The following is a 21,356-nucleotide window of genomic DNA, read 5'->3' as shown; positions in this document are numbered from 1 at the left end:
TATATATATATATATATGATGACTGCTGCATTTTACGTATCATGTCATTGCATGCATGCCGGCGACCATGTCTCCCTTGTGGTTGAGAGGGTCATTGGCCAGGGCCGCACGTTCGACCACTCATGGGTAGTGGTAGCTGGAGCGTGCCGCTTGTCTTGTCGTGCCCCCATTCGCACACTCATGGGTAGTGATAGCTGGAGTCACGGGCAGCAGGGACCTTTGTCACAAATGTAGCTATTCAACTACTATACAACTGTCCCCTCGGCCACTCGAGAGTAGTGGTAGCTGGAGTGGTGTACAGTCTGTCATTGTCCCGGTCTCTCAACTATACAGGGGTCATGGTAAGGGGGGTGGGCAGGAGTGACCATCCGTGCATACGCTATTATTATTATACCTGCTGATACTGTTGCTTACTTATGCTGTTATTGCTTATTTATGCTGTTGTTGCTTACTTATGTTGATATGCTCACATAGGTTGAGATATATACCTGAGGTATGTGTTTAGACACTGATGTACTTATTGGTAGTATACCTCACATGATGCTCTTGTAATTATGAGCAGTACCGTAGCAGGTCTGTACTATTCCCGACCTTACTAGCCTAGGATATGGTTTTAAGTATGGATATTTACTATGATATTACTTTAGTATCTGCTATGGATATTTACTATGTATATCTAGTTCTTTACTATACTCATGCACTATCTGTCTATTACCCGCTGAGTCTTAATACTCACCACCACGTAAACTGGTTATTTCTTCAGGTAGCAGGTAAAGGATTTATGGAGTCGCCTGGAGATCCTGTCCGCTAGTTCCATGTCACACCGAGCTTTCTGTATCGTTAGTGCTTTTATACACTTTATTTTGGTTTTGTACCTATTCGTGTACTTGTATCTTCTATATGGAGTTTGACTTTATAGTATCTTGTATTTGGTTTAGTGATGTTGTGTCAAGCCGAGCCGGCTCGCAGTTGGTTGTATTGTGATTTTGTGATCGTTATTTGTGATTTTCGCTGTGTTTTACTTTCAGCTGTGTGAGCTGTTTAATATATATATAACTGTGTGGTTATGTTTATTCTTGTTCTAGCCGAGTGGGCGGATTATATAACTGCATGGTGGTGTATATATTTCAGTCGTTTGTGGCTGATGTATTTTATATGTATGTATGTTTCATATTGTCACCGGTACAAGGATGTTGCCGGATTTTTGTCTGGCAGGGACTCCTTTGGGGGCATGACAAATACTTGTCCAACTAGATCATGACTAATTGACTACTATCGAAACAGTACATAGTACGGAAATCCTAAGAAATGCTCAAAGTTTAACAAAATTCAGCATATACTAATAACTATGCAAAAAGATATTAATAAGTTAGTTTTCAAATCAAATATGCAAAATGGAAGATATTGTATTATTACCATTGATGGAAGTGAATCCCTGTGGCCAACTCCAAAGTTTTCATCCACATTGTTTATACATCATTGCTTCCAATTTTTCTATTCTTTCACCTTGCTCACAAAGCATAGCCTTTGCCTCCATAAACTCTTTCTATTGCCTGTCATAGTTATCCTTATCAACTTGCACCTTCCCTCTAGCAACCTTGAAGAAGGATGACGGAGTGACATTTGCTCCTATGCCTCTCACACGTCCACCATGTTCGTCAGAATTCAAGGCATTCGTGAGAATATCTTCAAATGGTTTGGTAAAGGACAACTCACCATCCTTCTTTTGCAGGATATAAACATCATGTCATACATCCAAATACAATAACTGTAAATATATACATATATCATATATATACAAACAAGCAATTTGTGTCTATTTTTTTTACAATCTTATTCACTGTTTGCTTCAACTCATCGCTGACATTCCCTTTCTTTGTTGAGCCATCCTCTCTTCTAGAGAATGACTTTGTTTATCTCATAGTCATCACATAAGTCACTGGATTTCAAGCAAAAAACCATATGAAATCAACATACTTAACACCAACTTCAACCAACCATAAGTAGGAATTTAATGTTTACAAAATACTTGCTTTCTTCATATAAACCCACATATCTTTTTCGAGAAAGTCGGTAAGGGTATAAGTTTGCCTTGCCTCTTTCACTTTGTAGTTCACTTTTTTTTCAACAAAGTGATAGATGAATTATAACTACAGTGAAATAATTCACACATATCAACTAGAGTTAAAAAAGATCACCTTAAAAAACTTACTATAAACCATAGTGAAATAATTCACATATATCAGGAGGAAGAAGGGTTAAAATCGAGCCTTGCGCTTTTGAGCAGTGTACTGGGTATCAGAAGGAATGTTATATCCTTTATTCCTCATTTGTTCCTTCTTCTTCAAGACACATTCTCTACCTTTCCTTTATTGTTTACCTTCAACTTCTTCCTTGGCCGGTTTCAATCATATACATCAACCTACATCCAATAACAAATGGACATTTGAGGTATTTGATTTTCGATAGAATCATGCACTTGAAACACTGGATCTGGGGCAATTTACTACTATTTCTACTATAAAAATTGACTAAATGTGCCACTGGATCACAAACATGCACATACTCCAAATTCTGAATAAATTAACGGGCAATGGAAGAAATTTTTTTGGATGAAACAAACCAAAATATCACAATTGAAATACATTTAAACTAAAGGAATGGTTGTAAGTTCTTGACAGACAAACTCCAAGTGTCACTAGACCCACTACAACCTTGTGACTCAAAAAAAATTAAGAATATAATCTGGCCTTGCTCAATGGTCCTTATTCTAACTCGCTATTGTACAAATTAAATGGTTGATTACCCAACTTAAATAAACATTGAGTAAATATAATTACCTTGCAGCTTCCTTTGATTGACGAAACAACAAAGGTATTTCGTTATCATGAAATGCTCAAGCTAATTGGACCTATAAAAAATGAATCGTAGTTAATCCAAAGTAACCACTTATTTCTGAACATCAATAAACAATGGTTTGCCCATTCTTACCACACCCCAATATGGAAAACCTAATTTCATGCGATTTGGGCTACAAGAGAATGGGTAGCTCTCTCCATTGGCTCACGATGAAAGGAGTGATGGCTGAGAGAATAGGACAAATCAATGATGAAGCTTGCGAAATATTGAAAGAAAAGGAAGGAGAACCTTTCTCCTTTTCATCGATGGCCTCGGCGAGCTTCACGGGATCTAATGACGGCCCTAGCTAGCTCCGACGACTGTTGTTCTTGGTTGGAAAAGAAAACAAAAAGAGCAAGGTGTCCAAGGGAGAACGACGATGGAAGCTGCAATTCGATCAGCGGTGGCAGCGGAATTGGCATAAACGGTAGAAACTAGAGGCCTTGACACCTCTCCGCGGGAGGCGGTAATCCCGGCGATCACCGCCTCCCATGAGGAGGAGGTGTCCAAGGCTCCCAAGCTGCCTGAAGATGAAAATTGGAGGAGAAAGAGCCGACCGTCCATGTGAGGCGGCGATGATAGTAGAGGAACAAACAAGAAGATGCAAGGGGTTAGGTCATGTTAAAGCTTACAGATTCATTGTGTTTTTACTAACAATTTCGTAGATAGGACAAGGAAGCGTTCATAGACACCGGGTTTTAAAAATACTGTTAAAATCGGTGTCTATTACCGAAAAAATGGAGCTCATATACACCGGCTAAAAAAAATAATATCTATTAGCGAAAATATGCGCTCATAGACACTATTTTTTGAAAAAAAAATAGCTTAAAAACTCAAAGACATAGAAAATTGCTTAAAACTGCTATTGTTCCACCGATATCTATGAGCATTTTTCTTGTAGTGTATCAACAATTTGCCAAATACAAGAAGTTGGAATTCTACCTTAGAACTTAGTCAAGCTCGTTGAACTGGAATTATGGTCGAACATGTCTCCCGACTTGATTAAAGTATCTGGAAGTCAAGTCAACAACTTGACATGGTTGACAATATGTGTAATATGTGGAATTTGGGATACCAATATAATATACACAAGAAAACAATAGGCATGGAGAGAATAGCATGACCAAATTTTTTGGTTTGTATAAAAAAATAATCTTAAAATTTATTTTTGAGAAGCAAAAGTTGGGGAAAAAATTGAACTAAATAAGATCTTTAGGTGGTTCATACTGTTTTGCTTCTTTATGTTTACTTGTTGTTTGCAAGGATAACAAAAAAAACACAAAAGAGGATACATCACATGGAAATACTCTTCTCTAGACTCACTAGAAAATTTCTCTAGACTCCCTCGACATGATGAAACTCCACACAACATCGTGTAAGGTCCGATTTTGTTTTTTTTTTTAAAAATAAATGAAAAGAGAAAATTCAAAGGGGGGATGATAATAAATGATTTAGTTGCTTATAAGAGGGGGGCTTGACGAGGGGCGGCGGAAGAGAGGAAAAAAAGAGAGGGGGGGGTTGAGGGAGAGGTCTCGGCGGCAAGTAAGAGAGGAAGAGGAGGCTTCGACCTTGGAGGGAAGAATGAGCCAACACCAAGCCTCCATGCACAACAGCACCTCCTAAACCCTGCTTTTGTTTTCCCCATCCAATTGATAGTATTGGTGTTTACTGGAACCTTTCAAGGAAATACATAGAAACATGTCTTGTTAAATGACAATGTGGCGTCTTGAAGTTCCTAAAGTTTTCCTTTAAATCTTGCTGTCCTTGTCGAGTATTGTTGCTGGAAATTGCAGGGGGTGTTGTTGCACTCTTGGACTCCTTAGGATGAAGTTGTTCCTGTAGATCTTGGGGTGCTTATCGAGTATTGTTGCTGGATAACTGCAGGGGAGGTTGTTACGTTCTGGGATCCTTTAGGGTGAAGGCTTTCCTTTAGAGCTTGCTGTCCTTGTCAAGTATTATTGCTAAAAAACTACAGGCGATGTTGCTGCATTTTGGGATTTTTTAGGATGAAGTCCAAGAGGTTTAAAGAGGGCTAGGACGCGAGACTTACACCTGGCGAGGAGGTAGTTGAGTCGCAAGGATGGGGATTGCTGGAAGGGGGGCTATAGCCTGAGTCCAAGAGGTTTTTTTTTAAGGAATACCTGGAGTTATATGCAATAGGTTCTTTTTGAGGGGGATTGGGAGCTACAAGAAGCAAATTTTTGGAGGATTACTTGAGCTATTTGCAAAAGGGTTTGAGAAGTTGTTGAAGGGGTGTGGGGGTGTAGCAAATTCTGACGAGTGGTTGGTCACCTGATGCTCGAGGAGGTCTACGAGTGTGGAGGCTTATTTAGCTTTAAGTAGTTAACGATATTCATGTTTATTGAGTTTCACATAGTTAGTGATATGCATGCTTATTTGAGCCTCATGTAGATTAATGGCATGATTGTTTAATTAGCTTTATGTAGTAAATGATAATCAGCTTATTTAACTTTATTTACTTAAAGGTACCATGCTTATCGAGCCCATGTAGTTAATGATATACGTGTTTGTTTGAGCCTTATGTAGATGAATGGTATGACTGCTTATTCAATGATAAATGATAATGATGATGAAGATTAATGGAAATTCTATGAGTACCAAGACCCCAGAGGGATCCCGTTTATGGGACAAGGCCCCAGAGGGACCCCGATACCAAATTCCCATATTTGGCCACGACCCAATGATAAGAGTTGTTGACGCCTCGCCACCAGATACCATGGTTAACAGATTGATCAATTGAACAAAGAATAAAGGATAATTGATGCATCTCCACCTAAGAATGATATATGATAAATTCTAAAGGGTAATGCTATATAATGTGATGATTAAAGGATACACATAATGTTGTGCGATATTCATAGTTTTACATTTTATGGAAAATGCTTATATTCCTGCTTGTTTTCTTTAACAATAAATTCCAAATAAAAGTAGACTTAATGATGCATACAGCTAGTTATGGAATTTTTGCTATTATGGTTTGGAGGTGCTCAGTTCGACTCACTAGGTTTGGTTTGTCGCAGGTGAAGAAACAGGTGAGGTTGGAGGCTTGGACCCTTGATCAGACCGTGCCGAACAGTACACTCCTAAGGACCTTCCAATTTTGTACAAAGAATAAATAACAGCGTTTGTGATTTAGAAAGAATAAAATAGTATTTAATTTAGACCTCTAGGATGTTGGACTGGTTTATTAATTGCAGATAGTTTTCTTATTTCATTATAATGTTATATGGTGCATGAGATGTAAACACACACAAAAAAACTAGGGTCGTTAGATGTCGAGTACATTTCCTGCTAATCTGAAGAACCCTCAAGTTACACTTGCTTAAGTACATTTTCTATTATAGTGTTTGGTGTTATGAATTGGACTCTATGATTGATTAATTTAGTTGCATATGTATTTTGCATATTCCTGAATCTTGCAGATAACTTAATTATTTTTTGTTCCTTGGTTTTGATTGCAATCGTGAATATCATTTTGGAGGAAATGAAGATTATTTAATCCATGTATAAATTGATTTTACTAGAATAGATTAAAGAGTTTAAATAAATTTAGTTTCCTTATGTCCTATAATTTTCTTAGATCTGATTCTATTTCTCTCTCGAGAAATATGAAATTTAGTGATTTGTCCATCCTCACTTACTAGGAGTTACTTAGGAGATCGGTAGCACTTGTATAGCAAGTATCTATTGATTTTTTTTTCCATCTTATGATTTTTTTTTTGTGTGTGTGAGATATAAGAACTTTTTTATTGGTTTACTCTAAAAAGCCTTGGCTGCTAGTTGTTTATGCTGTTCAGATGGATTCTTTTGGCTAGTAAATGAAATAAGTAGATTTATTAAGTTTTCATGTCATTTAGCCAGTTAGATTAATGTACTTGTGTCTTTAATTGCATGAATAAGGTCCCAACTCCTAAACAGTTGAATTGTTGTATTTTTTTTTTTATAAACTTGCGGATATTCATGTAAGGTCTTATATAAGTGAATTTCGAATCAAAGAACAATTCTTCATATAAGATTTTATTGTTCTTTATTTATTACTTATTGTTCATAATTATCTATCATCATAAAGCAACTCTCCGGATATCAAAAAAAAAAAAAAAAGAAGAGGAGATAGCTCAAAGCTGAAGAGGTTCATTGAATAAATATTTTAGTAAAGAATCACATAATACAACGAAAAGCTTAGTTCAGATTTTAAGTAATGAATCAAATGCAAATGAAGATTTTGTTGAAAACAATAATGATGAAAATGAAGAATTTATAAGAAACGAAAGTGATGAGAATGAGAAATTTGTAGAAAATGAGAATGAAGAGAATACAGATCTTAATCATTTGGATAAAATTGAAATTGGCAAAACTAAAGATATTGAAAATTGTTGTGATGATGAGCGTACAAACGAATATCAATGTTCGACACCTAGATATGATATGAACATATTTTATCCAAGAGTTTGGGATAATCTTAATAAAAAAATGAGAGATTTGCTAGTGGAAAGAGGACTTAAAAGAGAAGATATTCTCAAGTTTCCTTTACATAAAAAATATCGATTTTCTCATATTTACTATGTTCAAATGTTACCAAATGGTGAGACTCGTGATCGAAAATGGTTAGTGTACTTGAAGGAGTTAGACAAAGTATTTTGTATTTGTTATAAGTTGTTTAAAGTAATACACACTAAAAGTAACTTAGCAAGAGAAGGAGTTAATGACTGGAAACATTTATGTGACAAACTTAAATAACATAAAAATAGTGTTGAACACCTCACTAATCTGAGAGCTTTTGTTGAATTACAAATGAGATTAAAGAAAACATTGACAATTGATAAGGAAATACAAGAACAAATTTAAAGGGACATAGAATATTGGAAACATGTTATCCTAAGAATAGTTGTTGTTGTCAAATGTCTTACTATACATAACTTGGCATTTCGTGGTACACTTGACAAAATTTATGAAGATGGTAATGGTAATTTTTTTAGGTCTACTTGAAATGATTATAGATTTTAATCCAATAATGCAAGAGCATTTTTGACTCATTCAAGATAAAAAGATTCATTATCATTATCTTAGTAATAAAATTCAAAATGAGTTAATATCTCTTCTAGCTTCAAAGTCAAGAATGCAATAATTTAAAAAGGAAAAAAAGGCAAAATATTTTTAATAATTCTTGATTGTACACCGAATTCAAGTCATAGAGAACAAATGACTCTCATATTAAGATGTGTAGATGTTTCAAAGACTCCGATTAAAATAGAAGAGTGCTTCTTAGATTTTATAAATGTAAAAGACACAACTAGTTAGGTCTTTTCAATGAATTGCAAGTTGTTTTATAATCTTTAGAACTTGATATTGACAATGTGAGAGGAAAAGGTTATGATAATGGATCTAATATGAAAGGCAAAAATCAAGGTGTGCAAAGAAGATTGCTTGACATTAATCCTAGAGCATTTTACATGTCATGTGGTTCTCATTCTCTTAACTTAGTTGTTTGTGACATGGCAAATTCTTGTGCTAAAGAAAAATCATTTTTTGTAGCATGTCAATGTATGTACACCGTGTTCTCTAATTCAACAAAAAGATGGAATATTTTGCTTGAATATATTGATGGATTAACTTTAAAATCATTGTCAACTACAAGATGGGAAGCCATATTGAAACAGTCAAAGCAATATTATCTCAAGTTTCCCAAATTAGAGAAGCTTTGTTCAAATTAGAAAAAATAAGTGAAAATGACAAATTAAGTGAAATGCTAAAGCTTTAGTATCTGGTAAACTTTCAAGTTTGAATTTATATTAATTCTTGTTATTTGGCATGATATTTTGCATAAAATTAACTTAGTTAGCAAAAAATTACAGTCAGAGGATATACGTCTTGATGTTGCTGTAAAATAATTGTTTGGTCTTGTTTCCTTTTTTGAAAAATATAGAGAAAATGGTTTTGCTTTTGCTATGATTGATGCAAAAAAATTAGCATCTGATATGGAAATTGAGCATGTATTTCCTACAAAATGTAAAATTTGTAGAAAGAGATATTTTGATGAGATTGCTAACACTTTAAGGGAAAATCAATCACCAGAAGAATCTTTTCGAATAGATTATTTTATCTTAGTGGTCGATATTGCTCTTGGGCAATTGAAGAGTAGATTTGAACAGTTGCAATATTTTAAATCTATATTTGGTTCTTGTATGATGTTGCAAAATTAGTTTCATTAAATGATGATGAATTGATGAGTTCTTGTCTGGATCTTGAAAATACTTTAAGAAATGGTGACACTTGTGATATAAATACAAAATATATGTTTACAGAATAATAAGTTTTCGAAGTAATGTTACCAAGAGAATCTTATGAAATAAATAAAAAATAGTCTTCCATTCAAATATTAGTTTTTTTTTAAAACAATGGATATGTTTCCAAATGTGATGATTGCTTATAGGAAATTATTGACAATACCCATTACAGTGGCATCTACCGAAAGAAGTTTTTCAAAATTAAAATTAATAAAATCTTATTTACGGATCACAATGACTCAAGATAGACTAAATGGATTAGCAATTTTATGCATTGAAAAGAATATTTTGGAAAATATTGAATATGATGTTATTATTAATGAATTTGCATTTAAAAGTGCATCACGAATACACTTTAAATGAGTTACCTTTGTGTTTTTTGGTAATGATACATGAATAGTGTTAACATTTAACAAAAAAAAAAAGTACTTATAGTGCTTTTAAGAACAACTATCCAATTTTTTAAGAACTGTTGGATTTTCAAGCTCCTACTCTTCAATTACACAATTTTATATACTCAATGAAAAGTTGTCATATTAGGTTTGTTATTTTGGGATTCCTCTTTGGAACCTATTCTATTGTCCAGGCTTATCTTTCTTTGACATATTTTAGATGAATTGTAGCTCCTTGGTTAAATATGTCATCACTGGGGAACTTTTGGAGCTGCTTATGTTATTTATGCTATATTAGTTGTTTTGAATGGTAAATCAGTATACATGTCTCTTCCTGGTCTGTGTGCAGGCTTTGAAGTAGAGTATCCATATTTTTATATGGGACCTATTTATGTCAAAGATGTTGCTCTTGCCAACATTCTGGCATACGAAAATCTTGCAGCATCCGGTAGGCATTTATGCGTTGAATTGATTTCCCACTAGAGTGACTTTGTATCTAAAGTTGAAGAACTTTACCCAGAATTTAAGTTGCCTAGGTATGACCCATTTCTCCTGTGAAACCAAATCTAATTAAGTAAACTTGTATCCTTTGCAAGGCTGTTTTTAGCTTCATTGTTGTAAACATTTTAATTCCAATCTCTTCTTTGGGTCTGTAGATTACCAAAGGATACACAACCTGGACTTCTGAGAACACAAAATCCTGCAAAGAAACTGATCCAATTGGGATGCAGTTTATCTCCATGGAACCAATAATCAAGGATTCGGTGGAAGATCTAAAGAGCAAGGGGTGTGTTTGAAAACTATGTTGGGAATGCAATGTTTTCAATTCATAGATTTTAGCTTGATTTGATGATTCCATTTATGTTGGTAATTTAGTTACTTGAGTATCAAATCAAGAATTAGTTTGGTTGATGCAGTATTTAAGATTTATAGATTTGGCCTGATTTGATAATGGTTTATGATCTTCATTTGTTCTTTCGATTTTGTTTTGCATATTTTTTGTGAGTATTCTTGATTTCTAGTCATTTTATTTAAATATAAGCTACTTATAAAATGTGGAATCGCCACATCACAGCTGAAAGCGCATGGTCGGGACGCTAACCTCAGGTAATGACACCCCAAGGATCGAACTCTGGACCTCTTGACCACGAAACCGTGAGCCCCCAATTGTGCTACGCCCTGGGGACTAAATACAAGCTACTTATACTTACATTGAGTATCGTATCGTGAATCATATATGCTTTTCATAAGATTTCCCTTGTTAGATAGAGATTTTTTCTTTAAAATTAGGGCATAATTTATAATTTCGTCCAGAGCCTTTAAACAACAAGGACGGGCTCTGATCTCAGATCTCCCATCCTAGAATCGGCGCCCTCGGTGTCGGTGACCCCTACGATGATTCCCTCGGGCCCTCATCGGCTTTCTCTGAACTTGGAGCTGACTTGTGGAACATGTCGTTCGATGAGGAGGTAGTGCATGCGAAGCTCTTTGTTACGAGACCGACATGGGGGGAATAACCTTTTAGCTACATGGTGCCATCTTTCCAGGAAGGTAATTTCGTCCTCTCCTTTATTATTTTTTCAACGATTTAAGATTCTATAGGTATTCGATCTTTTGAAATTGAATCCGAAAGGTGCTGTTTATCCCGTCTATGAATTTGACGGGCTTCGTTACCTTTATAAGGTTCAAGATAAATCTCCATGAAGCTCGCTGACATGGATGCTCTTAGTGTTCTTCACTGAAAACATTTTTCATGGTGAGAGAGTCATCTGTGATCGTTCATGGAGCTAACTGACCGTGAATGGATAAACAATATGAGCTACAAATCCCAATTCAGAAGACAACTCCTAATGCCTTTTGTCCACCCTGATTATTGCCCGATAAGGTCAACACTGCCAGGATGTATTGAATTAAAGATTCTCAGGGATATGCTATTAGACAAGTTTCAAATAAAACTTTATCTTCATGAAGCAAAGTGAGATCTTTTGGAAAATAGACAAAATCAAGCATTGATATGCATTTCCTTTGTAATTATCGTCCTTAATTATTATATTTATCCAATGTAAAATTTCCAGTTTGGAATTAACTTATCGTGAATATGATTTAATATTGTAAACTATGTAATATGTTTACTTTAGAGGTTTAGATTACCACTGTTGGATTTTGGTTTGCTTTGGTCATATGTTATCTTTGTCTAATGAATTGAGGATTATTATACATCAAATTATTTAGTACTTGATACGGGTGTTAAACGTGGACCTCATGGTGACATGGAGGTTGAAGTCAAGGTGACAGGACAGTCAAAGTCAAAGTGAGATGGCTGTCCAAGTCAAGGGGAGATAGCAGTCAAGGGGTCACTCTCAACAGGGCTTGGCTCCTTGCCCGGCGCTAAGGCCTCCAATATAAGGAGGATCGGCCCCAGAATCGGTGGAGCCTAAGGGGACGCTTAGGATCGAGTGTGTTGAAAGTTGGACCAACAAACAAGTAAATAAATTACTTGTCTTACACTAACAATAACAACACTACAACACCCTTTTTGTGGATCACTCACAATTCTAAGACAAAGAAGAAAAACAAAAAACTTTGACTCACAAATTGATACTTGATTGATCAATGAAACTAAATACAAGGTAGATTATTTATAGTACTCTTCATACAATCTGGACCGTTCAATTAAATTAAATCCTAGCCATTGAAATTCAAATTCTTATCCATGAAATGAGAAAAACACTCTTGACCACAAATTTAATTTTATCTTTTACCAAGTCGTCATCTTTATCTATTAGAAAAACAAATAATTAAATAGCAAATCTTATCTATAACTCTTATCTTTTATTGGATAAGTTTTATCCTTTATTTGGGTTGGAGTTGATATTTAACACTCCCCCTCAACACCAACCCTTTGTACTATGCCGAGTTGATCACGAAACCTTTTGAATTTGTTGGCGCTCAAGCCTTTTGTGAACAAATCTGCAACTTGATCATCTGTACTGATTTGTCTCATCTCAATTTCTTCTTGGAGAACTTTTTCTCTGATAAAATGATAGTGCACTTCAACATGTTTAGTTCTTGCATGAAAGATCGGATTTTCCGCCAAACGAATTGCCGATTGATTGTCACAATATATTGGAACTGCATAATCAACTGGTTGATGTAGGTTATTTAATAGTTGAATCAACCATGTGCTTTCTTGAGCTGCCATTGCTGCTGCTCGATACTCAGCTTCAGTGCTTGATAATGATACAGTTGGTTGTCTCTTGCTGCACCAAGAAATTGCTCCAGAACCAAGCTTAAATAAGTAACCAGTTGTTGACCTTCTGGTGTCATGATCTCCTGCATAGTCAGCATCACAGTAACCAACTAACTTACAGTCTCCAATTCTTTTATACACAAGACCATAATCAATTGTGCTCTTCACATATCTTAGTATTCGTCGAACTGCTTCCAAATGAGGCTTCATTGGATTTTGCATGTATCGACTTATTACACTAACTGCATAAGAAATATCAGGTCGAGTTAAGGTTAAGTAGATGAGACTGCCTACCAATTTTTGATACATAGTTGTATCTTCTAAGCTTTTTCCTTCATGTGCACACATTCTGAAATTTGATTCCATAGGTGTTGAGATTGGTTTGCAGTCGAGCATTCCGAACCTTTTCAACAAGTCTTTGGAGTACTTTTGTTGACAAAGGAATATTCCTTTTTGTGTGCGGTCAATCTCTAAACCAAGAAAATGCTTGAGTTGTCCAAGTTCTTTCATTTGAAATCGGACTGATAAATTCTCTTTTGTCTGAAGAATTTCTGATCCATCATCACCGGTGATGACTAAGTCATCAACATATACAAGCACGATAGCTAGTTTTCCTTCATTTGATTTGACAAATAGGCTAGAATCTGCAGATGTTACTAAATAACCACTCTGAGTTAGAAATTCAGCAATCTTACTATACCATGCCCTAGGTGCTTGTTTCAATCCATAGAGCGCTTTCCGCAGTTTACACACATATTCAGGATGATGTTGATTCTGAAAACCTATTGGTTGGATCATATGAGTTTCTCGATCCAATTCTCCATGAAGAAAAGCATTTTTCACATCCATTTGCCACAGATTCCAATCTTTGTTGGTTGCAAGTGCAAGTAGAACTCGTACAGTTGTAAGTTTCGCCACCGGACTAAACGTTTCATCATAGTCTAGTCCGTACTGTTGAGAGAAGCCACGAGCTACCAATCGTGCCTTATACCTTTCAATTGACCCATCTGGACGACGCTTTATTTTGTAAACCCATTTGCATGAAATGGGTTTCACATCTCTTGGTTTTGGTATGAGATCCCAAGTCTGATTTTGTTGCAGTGCATCAATCTCTTGTTTCATGGCTGTCATCCACTCAGAACTTTGTGATGCTTTTTCAAACGTCTTAGGCTCTACTGCTTCTTCAACTATGGCTGCATTTGCATATTTTGGATTTGGCCTTCGTGTTCTTGTTGACCTTCGGAGTTGAGATTGTGGAGTTAATTCTTCCATTTCATTAGGCCTTTCTTCTTCATTTGGATGTTGATATATGCCGGTTTGCCAAGGACTCTGAGTCACTCTTTGCTCTTCATCATTATCATTTGGACCTCCTGATTCATCTGAACCTGATTGAAGTTGAACTATATGCTCCCTCATCTTTTGTTGTACTTTATCTTCAAGGTCTTTAGATTCTGGCAAGACCTCCTTCTCTGTGGTCCACCAAGAAGATGCTTCATCGAACACTACATTTCGTGAAGTGTAACATCTTTCGCTTGTTGGATCGCAGCATTTCCACCCCTTTCTCTGGCTATCGTATCCCACAAAGATGCATCTAATAGCTTTCTTGTCAAACTTGCTTCGTAAGTGATCAGGAACAAATACATAACATACACATCCAAATACTCGAAAGTAGCTAACTGTAGGTTTTTTGTTCCATAACTTCTCAAAGGGTGAAATAAATTCTAACCTTGGTTGAGGAAGTTTATTGATGATAAAAGCTGCAGTCCTCATTGCTTCAGCCCAAAAACGTCCAGGTACATTCTTCTCATGCAGCATACTCCGACAAATTTCTGCAAGATGTTGGTTCTTTCTTTCTGCTACACCATTCTGCTGTGGTGTGTTGGCACAAGTGTATTGATGATATACTCGACTTTCTCTCAAGTATTGAGAGAACTCTCTTGAGCTATATTCTCCTCCATTGTCTGTGCGCAAGCAACATATCTTTTTTCCCAATTCTCCTTCGACTGACTGCTTGAACTCTTTGAACATTGAGAAGGTATCAGATTTTTCTTTCATAAATAAAATCCACACATACCTTGAGAAATCATCAATGAATGTCACCATATACCGCATACCACCAATTGACGACTGCTTAACAGGCCCGAATACATCAGAGTGAACTAACTCCAATGGTTCCTTTGCTTTGAAGTTTGACTCCTGATATGGTAATTGGTGTGCTTTACCATACTGACATCCTGCACATATTGTGTCTGTTCGTATGTCTAGTTGAGGAAGTCCCTTGAGCATCGACTTCTGCATCATCATGTTTAATTTGGAATAGCTAACATGACCTAGCCGCATGTGCCATATAACTGCTGTCTCACTTTTTCTTGTCTTGTCTATATATGCAGACTCTGCTGACATCACGTAGAGCGACTCTAATCGTTGACCCTCCATTGTTGGTGTTTCTGAAATTTTGAGGTTTCGATATACCTTTACATTTTCAGGACCAAATAGAACATAATGACCTGAAGATGTTAATTGGGCCACAGACAGTAAATTCTTCTTCATTCCTGGGACATGATAGACATCTTGAAGAGGCACTTGGTTAGAATTATATCGAGGCGTAATTACCGTCTTACCAACATGTGCTATTGGTAACCTTGAGTTGTCGGCTGTAACCACCATACGAGCTCCTTTGTATTGAGATAAGTTTTGCAATTTTTCTTTATCACCCGTCATATGATTTGAGCAGCCTGAATCCACGATCCAATCATTTTTGTAGTCAATCTGTTCTGGCGTTGTTGTGAGAGCCAAGTCTTTTTCCTCCGTAGCCATCAAAACTTCAGCATCCCAATCATCTTCGCTATTCTCTTTAGAATTGGAAGTAGCAGTGTTGCTTTGAATGAACCTTTTCTTGGACCAACAATCTTTTGCCATGTGGCCCACCTTCCCACAATTGTAGCACTCGCCAGAACATTTTTTACGATCACCATAATTCTTCGAGGCTCCCCCTGGACGAGAGCCTCCATTCCCATGATAGATTTTTCCTTTGTCGCCATCCTTTTTAGATCCACCAGTGTGTCGTTTGAAGCTGCCTTTATTTTTGTTGGTGTAGAGCGCTTCTTCTTCATCTTTTAGTGAGAGTCCTCCCATTTGCTTAGCCATAGCTTCTTGACCTGCAAGTAAATTTTCAAATTCAAGAAGCGATGGTTGTGTTGGCCATCCTTGTATAGCAGCAATAAATCCTCGATATTCTGGCCTCAAACCATGAATAATTATTCTTTTTATCCTTGCTTCCCCAATAGGAGCTGATGGATCTAGCTCTGAAATTTCGCGACATATCAACTTCACCTTGTGGAAGTATTGGGCAATCGTCTTGTCACATTGCGCTATTGACAATAGCTCGTTCTCCAGAAGTTGCAATCTTGTATCATTCTTCTTTGAAAAAAGTGTAGCAAAGATATCCCACACTTCCTTTGGTGTTTTGGCATCTCGGATGTGCTCCAACATTTCTTCTTCAATTGTGATCTTTAAGGCAAACATTGCTTTACCTGCCTTAATCTTCCATTTTCGCAAAATGCCATTGGCGTCTTCTGCCGGCTGCGTAGCTTCACTACCACCAACAACCTCCCAAAGATCTTGACCTTGTAGGTAAGACTCCATGCATGTTGCCCACGTGTTGTAGTTTTTGTTGTTGAGCTTCTTGATACCTCTTACTACTTGAAGGTCCCCCATCACGTCGAAAAGCTTTGATTATACCAAACAAGTTTGATTAAAAAACTTGTAAAGCATAAAACTCCTCACAATCTAAGATAGCTCCACCAAGAATAATCCCTGATTAACTTGGCTCTGATACCAATTGTTAAAAATTGGACCAACAAACAAGTAAATAAATTACTTGTCTTACACTAACAATAACAACACTACAACACCCTTTTTGTGGATCACTCACAATTCTAAGACAAAGAAGAAAAACAAAAAACTTTGACTCACAAATTGATACTTGATTGATCAATGAAACTAAATACAAGGTAGAGTATTTATAGTACTCTTCATACAATCTGGACCGTTCAATTAAATTAAATCCTAGCCATTGAAATTCAAATTCTTATCCATGAAATGAGAAAAACACTCTTGACCACAAATTTAATTTTATCTTTTACCAAGTCGTCATCTTTATCTATTAGAAAAACAAATAATTAAATAGCAAATCTTATCTATAACTCTTATCTTTTATTGGATAAGTTTTATCCTTTATTTGGGTTGGAGTTGATATTTAACAGAGTGTTCTTGGGACGCTCAGGATTAATAAAGGACCAGCCTGCCAAAAGGAAGTCCGAGAATATAGTCATTTGGGTCTCAGTGATCTAGCCTTTCACTCTCAAAGTACAACTTAATATACTATTCATTCCCCCATCCTGCTGCATATGAGCAACCGGGTATAAAGCTGACTAGTGTTACCGGGCCTAGTATTTTTTGTCTCCGCAAAGTAAACATACAAGGCAAATCTTCGAAAAACCCGATCAAATTCCTATAGCTCAGGATATTACTTCGCTGATCGGGAGTAAGTATCCTTGCAAATGGTCGGTCGGTCATAGAACTGCCCAAACCTAGGGGACTTAGTTCTCCGTTGTTTCATAATCAGATCTCCGGCATCATACAACATATTTCAGGGCAGTCCTAAGGGTCGAGCATCCTTATAGAACTCAAGTGTTTCATTCACATCAATCTGCTGCCATAGTATGCACTCGGTCAGCTAAATGTTCGGTCAAGATATACTTAGAGGACCACATTGTCAAAAAATCGCAACTACTTGTCAAAGGGTAACAACCGTTTGTCAGGGAATATTTTTCTGTCGTTACATGAGTATTCAATAGACCCATCCACAAAGGTGACTCTACATTATAATAACTGTCTCACTAATGGCGTCAGTTACAAAAAGGCACACATAGGTTATGGAAGATTCCTCGGACGGTGAGTATATGCCTCCCAAGTTATACATATTCTCTTACTCGAAAACTTTTGACACCTGACATTCTCTGTTATCTCATGATTACGAAGGTTATAGAGGTGATATATAAAGGGGGGTCCTTTTCGATGGCAAGGTACATGTTTTTACTACATTTCCACTACGTGCATGCCCTGCTACTCATTTATTGTTCTACTTTCCTCTCGAATACTAACTTGAGCGTCAGAGGGTCTTTGCCCGGGACCCCTTCCCTAGTTTTTGGGCACTGAAGTTTATCTGCTCTGTTTGTCGTGCGTAGGAAAGAAGGAGAAGCCCCTTTTTTCTGCCAATTCGTAGCATTTGTGCCTCACTCATGTCAGCTCAAAGTCTTCTTTCAGTCAACACCGCCGCCAAATATCCAGTGCGCCATCTCCAAATTTAGACAGGATCAGTACTGTTCTACCTTTTTGTATTTGGAAGCAGTTATGTGTATTTGGTTTGCTATGGGGGTGTGTGTGTGATGCTATACCTTTAGTCCGGATGACTGTTGCTTTACTGGCCATGCTCTGTTAATCAGACTTTTTGGTTTCTTCCTACTCAGTGTGGAGACTTTAGTAAGAGAATTTCGGATCTTGATGTGTTGAACATAGATCCATAATCTCCAATGTAAAGTTTATGAGAGGTTTCTAAAATAAAAAAAAACTAAAAAAGCTTGAACCATTGTAGAGGTGAAGTTTGAAATTTATAGTTTAAGAACAATAGTGAAAACTCAAACATGCCCTTTTGTATCAAAATTGATGTAATATGCATGGAGCCATGCAACTACATGTTATGAATTAGATCATAAAAAAGCTCACTTAGAACTTTAGTCATTGGGGATGTTTCAACAAGTTTTTATAATGTTGATGTGATCTATTGGAATTATAAAAAAAAATTCATTTAGAGCTTTAATGATTGGAGATACCCTTATGATGTCTAACACTTGGTACTAGCACTTGTACCAAGATCAAATGAAAGTGTTGCCAATTCCATCCATAGTCCATCAATTTTCTAGGTTACTAATTAGTAGTCTCAGACTGAATATTTTTTTGCAAGCTTTTGAATCTGTTGCTAAATAGGATGAAGCCTTTGCTTGACAATGCTGTCTTCTTTCACACCTCAGACATCAATATCTTCGAATCCCAAGTCTTATGTTAAAATATACTAAATTATTTTCCACAGAGTATGTCACAAACCACAAATCCTCTTGCTGAATCACTCCCTAACTTCACCTACTTGTTATCGAAGACAAGTCACATAGGTTGCTGTCCATGAGAAAAAAAATGCAGCAACTCCTGATGAATTGGAGGACTTTTCTCCCCTCAATTCTGATATTCCTGACACTGCACTCATTGGATTTGATTGGTCACAGCAGATACAGTTTTTTTAACCAATAAGGCTCAAAGTAGTAAGGAGTGCAATCATTTGTTAGGAAAGGGAAAGGGAAAGGTCCTAGTTCAGGAATTAGCATTTCTAAACCTAAACCATCTTCTGTATCAAGGATGAAAAGGAAGGAGAGTATTATGGAAGTATATTTCAGCAAGGCATACTCACTTGATTTGGTTAAAGATATATATGAGAGATCATCTGCTCAAATATTGCTGATTATCCTCTTGTTGTCAACAGTGAAAAACTAAGGCAAAGGCAAGAGTATGAAAAGTGCGATGATTTTCGGTAACTTTCAACAAGTAGATTATGGCGCAACTCCAATTTCCCCCAAGTTTAAGCATTCTACAGGGAATGTAGGAGTGTAGTCAAGAGAAAGCCCTTGATCATGGAACTCTAATGCATAGTTGTTAAAAGTGCGTGCATGGCAACGCCTAGGCGCAACGCGTAGCCAGGTGCTATTTGCGCCTGGCACAAGACTTGAAAGAAGCGCACGCCTTTTGAGAGGTTAAGGTACAATTTCCCTTGCCCTATTGAAGTGATTTTTTTTTATTAAAAGTCCATAGTGTAGTTTCAGCGGAGGCCGACAAGAGGGGGGTGAATTGTTTCTGAAATTAAAAATAAACTATACTCTCTTCGGATTTCAACTCAGAAATAAAATCAGCAATAAAAATAACTAGCAACTATATAAAAATTAAAGACAGAAATAAAACGGGAGACCGAGGTTTAACCTGGTTATAACCAAGGAGGTTGTTAATCCAGGACAATCGAAAGTCGCACTAGCAGAGTCTCCTTCACTATAGGCGGAGAAGCCTTTTTACACACTTAATGAACTCACAAGTTGCTCGGAATTGAAAGCTTGAATCAATAATGAATTCCTAGGTCCAGGGGTCCTTTTATAGCCCCTGGAAAGTCTATCCCGAAGCTCCAAGGCGCCTCCAACAATGGTCTAAGACGCCTCCAAGCAAGTGATCGGATAGAACTCTATCCGAAGGCAAACGGTCGGATTGACTGGGTTGAAGGCGCCTTCAACCTAGCTGAAGGCGCCTTCAAGCTGAAAGCGCCTTCAACCAGGTTGAAGGCGGCTTCAAGCTGGCAGCTCAACTTCTTGGCTTCATTTCCAGCTTGCTTTGACTTCCAACGCTCCTATCTTTTGGGTGATTGCGGCCAACCGGAATAGGGCTCACCCGAACCCAATTCCCGGCCTTCCTCGAGCAGGCTTCCATCCGGCTTCTCGTCCCTCGAACGCCACACACGTTCTTCTCGCTCCACCGAAGTACCTTCCGCAGCTCTCTCGTCCTTCGAACGCACTGAGCCCGTCGGCTCCCTTCCCGTGCCGTCCTTCTCGCTAGCTACATCTTCCGCTCGACTTCCTATGCTCCTAAGCTCCTGCACACTCAGACACAGGGATCAGACAAAACGCAGGACCTAACCAACTTGGTTGATCACATCAAAACACCCACTGGGAACAACAATCTCCCCCTTTTTGATGTGCATCAACCCAAGTTCAAGTTAGGGGAAATAGACATAAATTGTAATTTTAAAGTAAATTACTAAACTAACATATCCAAGCATAAATTTGCAATTATTAAGATTGCAACACAATTTAGAAAAAATATTAAAAATATACATTTCGTACTCCCCCTAAACTTGTACCTTCCTCTCCCCCTTTGATCACAGCAAAAATGAGGTACCAACAAGAGAATATTAAGCAGATTATTAAGGTAAAACAAAATCTTAGCAAAAGTGAAATTTTGAAAGTTTTTCTAAAAAATTTTCTAAGCAAGAATGCATTTTTAGAATTTAAAAAAAAAATTCTAAGTTTAAACTGATTTTTTTTTTAAAATTTTCTAAGCAAAAATGAACTTTTAGAATTTTACAAAAAAATTTAAAAAAATCCTATGTAAACTTTTTGAATGTTTCAAAAAAAATATTTCTAAGTCAAATGAAGTTATTTTAGAATTTCTCCAAAAAAAAAATCCTAAAAAAAATTTCTAAGTTAGAATTTTCAAGAATAGTTTTTTTTTAAAAAAAATGTTTGATAAACTTTCAAAGCATTATTTAATTCTTGTTTTTAATGCTTTTTCAGAAAGTTAATTAAGCATTTTCTTTCAATATTTTAGCTTCCAGGTCGTGGCGAGGCACTAGGCCTTCTT

The 21,356-nt window shown here is 36.6% G+C and overlaps 1 long non-coding RNA gene across 1 annotated transcript; it reads right to left on the bottom strand.

Moving 5' to 3' along the window:
• Window positions 1–1,487: 1,487 nt before the first annotated feature.
• On the bottom strand, window positions 1,488–3,502 carry LOC122034814. The gene is made up of 4 exons (XR_006126787.1): window positions 3,148–3,502; window positions 2,992–3,084; window positions 2,841–2,911; window positions 1,488–2,422 (listed from the first exon to the last, which is right to left on the bottom strand). It is a non-coding gene; the product is annotated as an uncharacterized LOC122034814 (long non-coding RNA).
• Between the last annotated feature and the right edge of the window lie 17,854 nt (window positions 3,503–21,356).

This window comes from Zingiber officinale, chromosome 11B (genome assembly GCF_018446385.1).
Source record: "Zingiber officinale cultivar Zhangliang chromosome 11B, Zo_v1.1, whole genome shotgun sequence".
Lineage (NCBI taxonomy): Eukaryota > Viridiplantae > Streptophyta > Magnoliopsida > Zingiberales > Zingiberaceae > Zingiber > Zingiber officinale.
The sequence above is the reverse complement of the archived record's forward strand: the minus strand, read 5'-3'. Positions and strand labels throughout refer to the sequence as shown.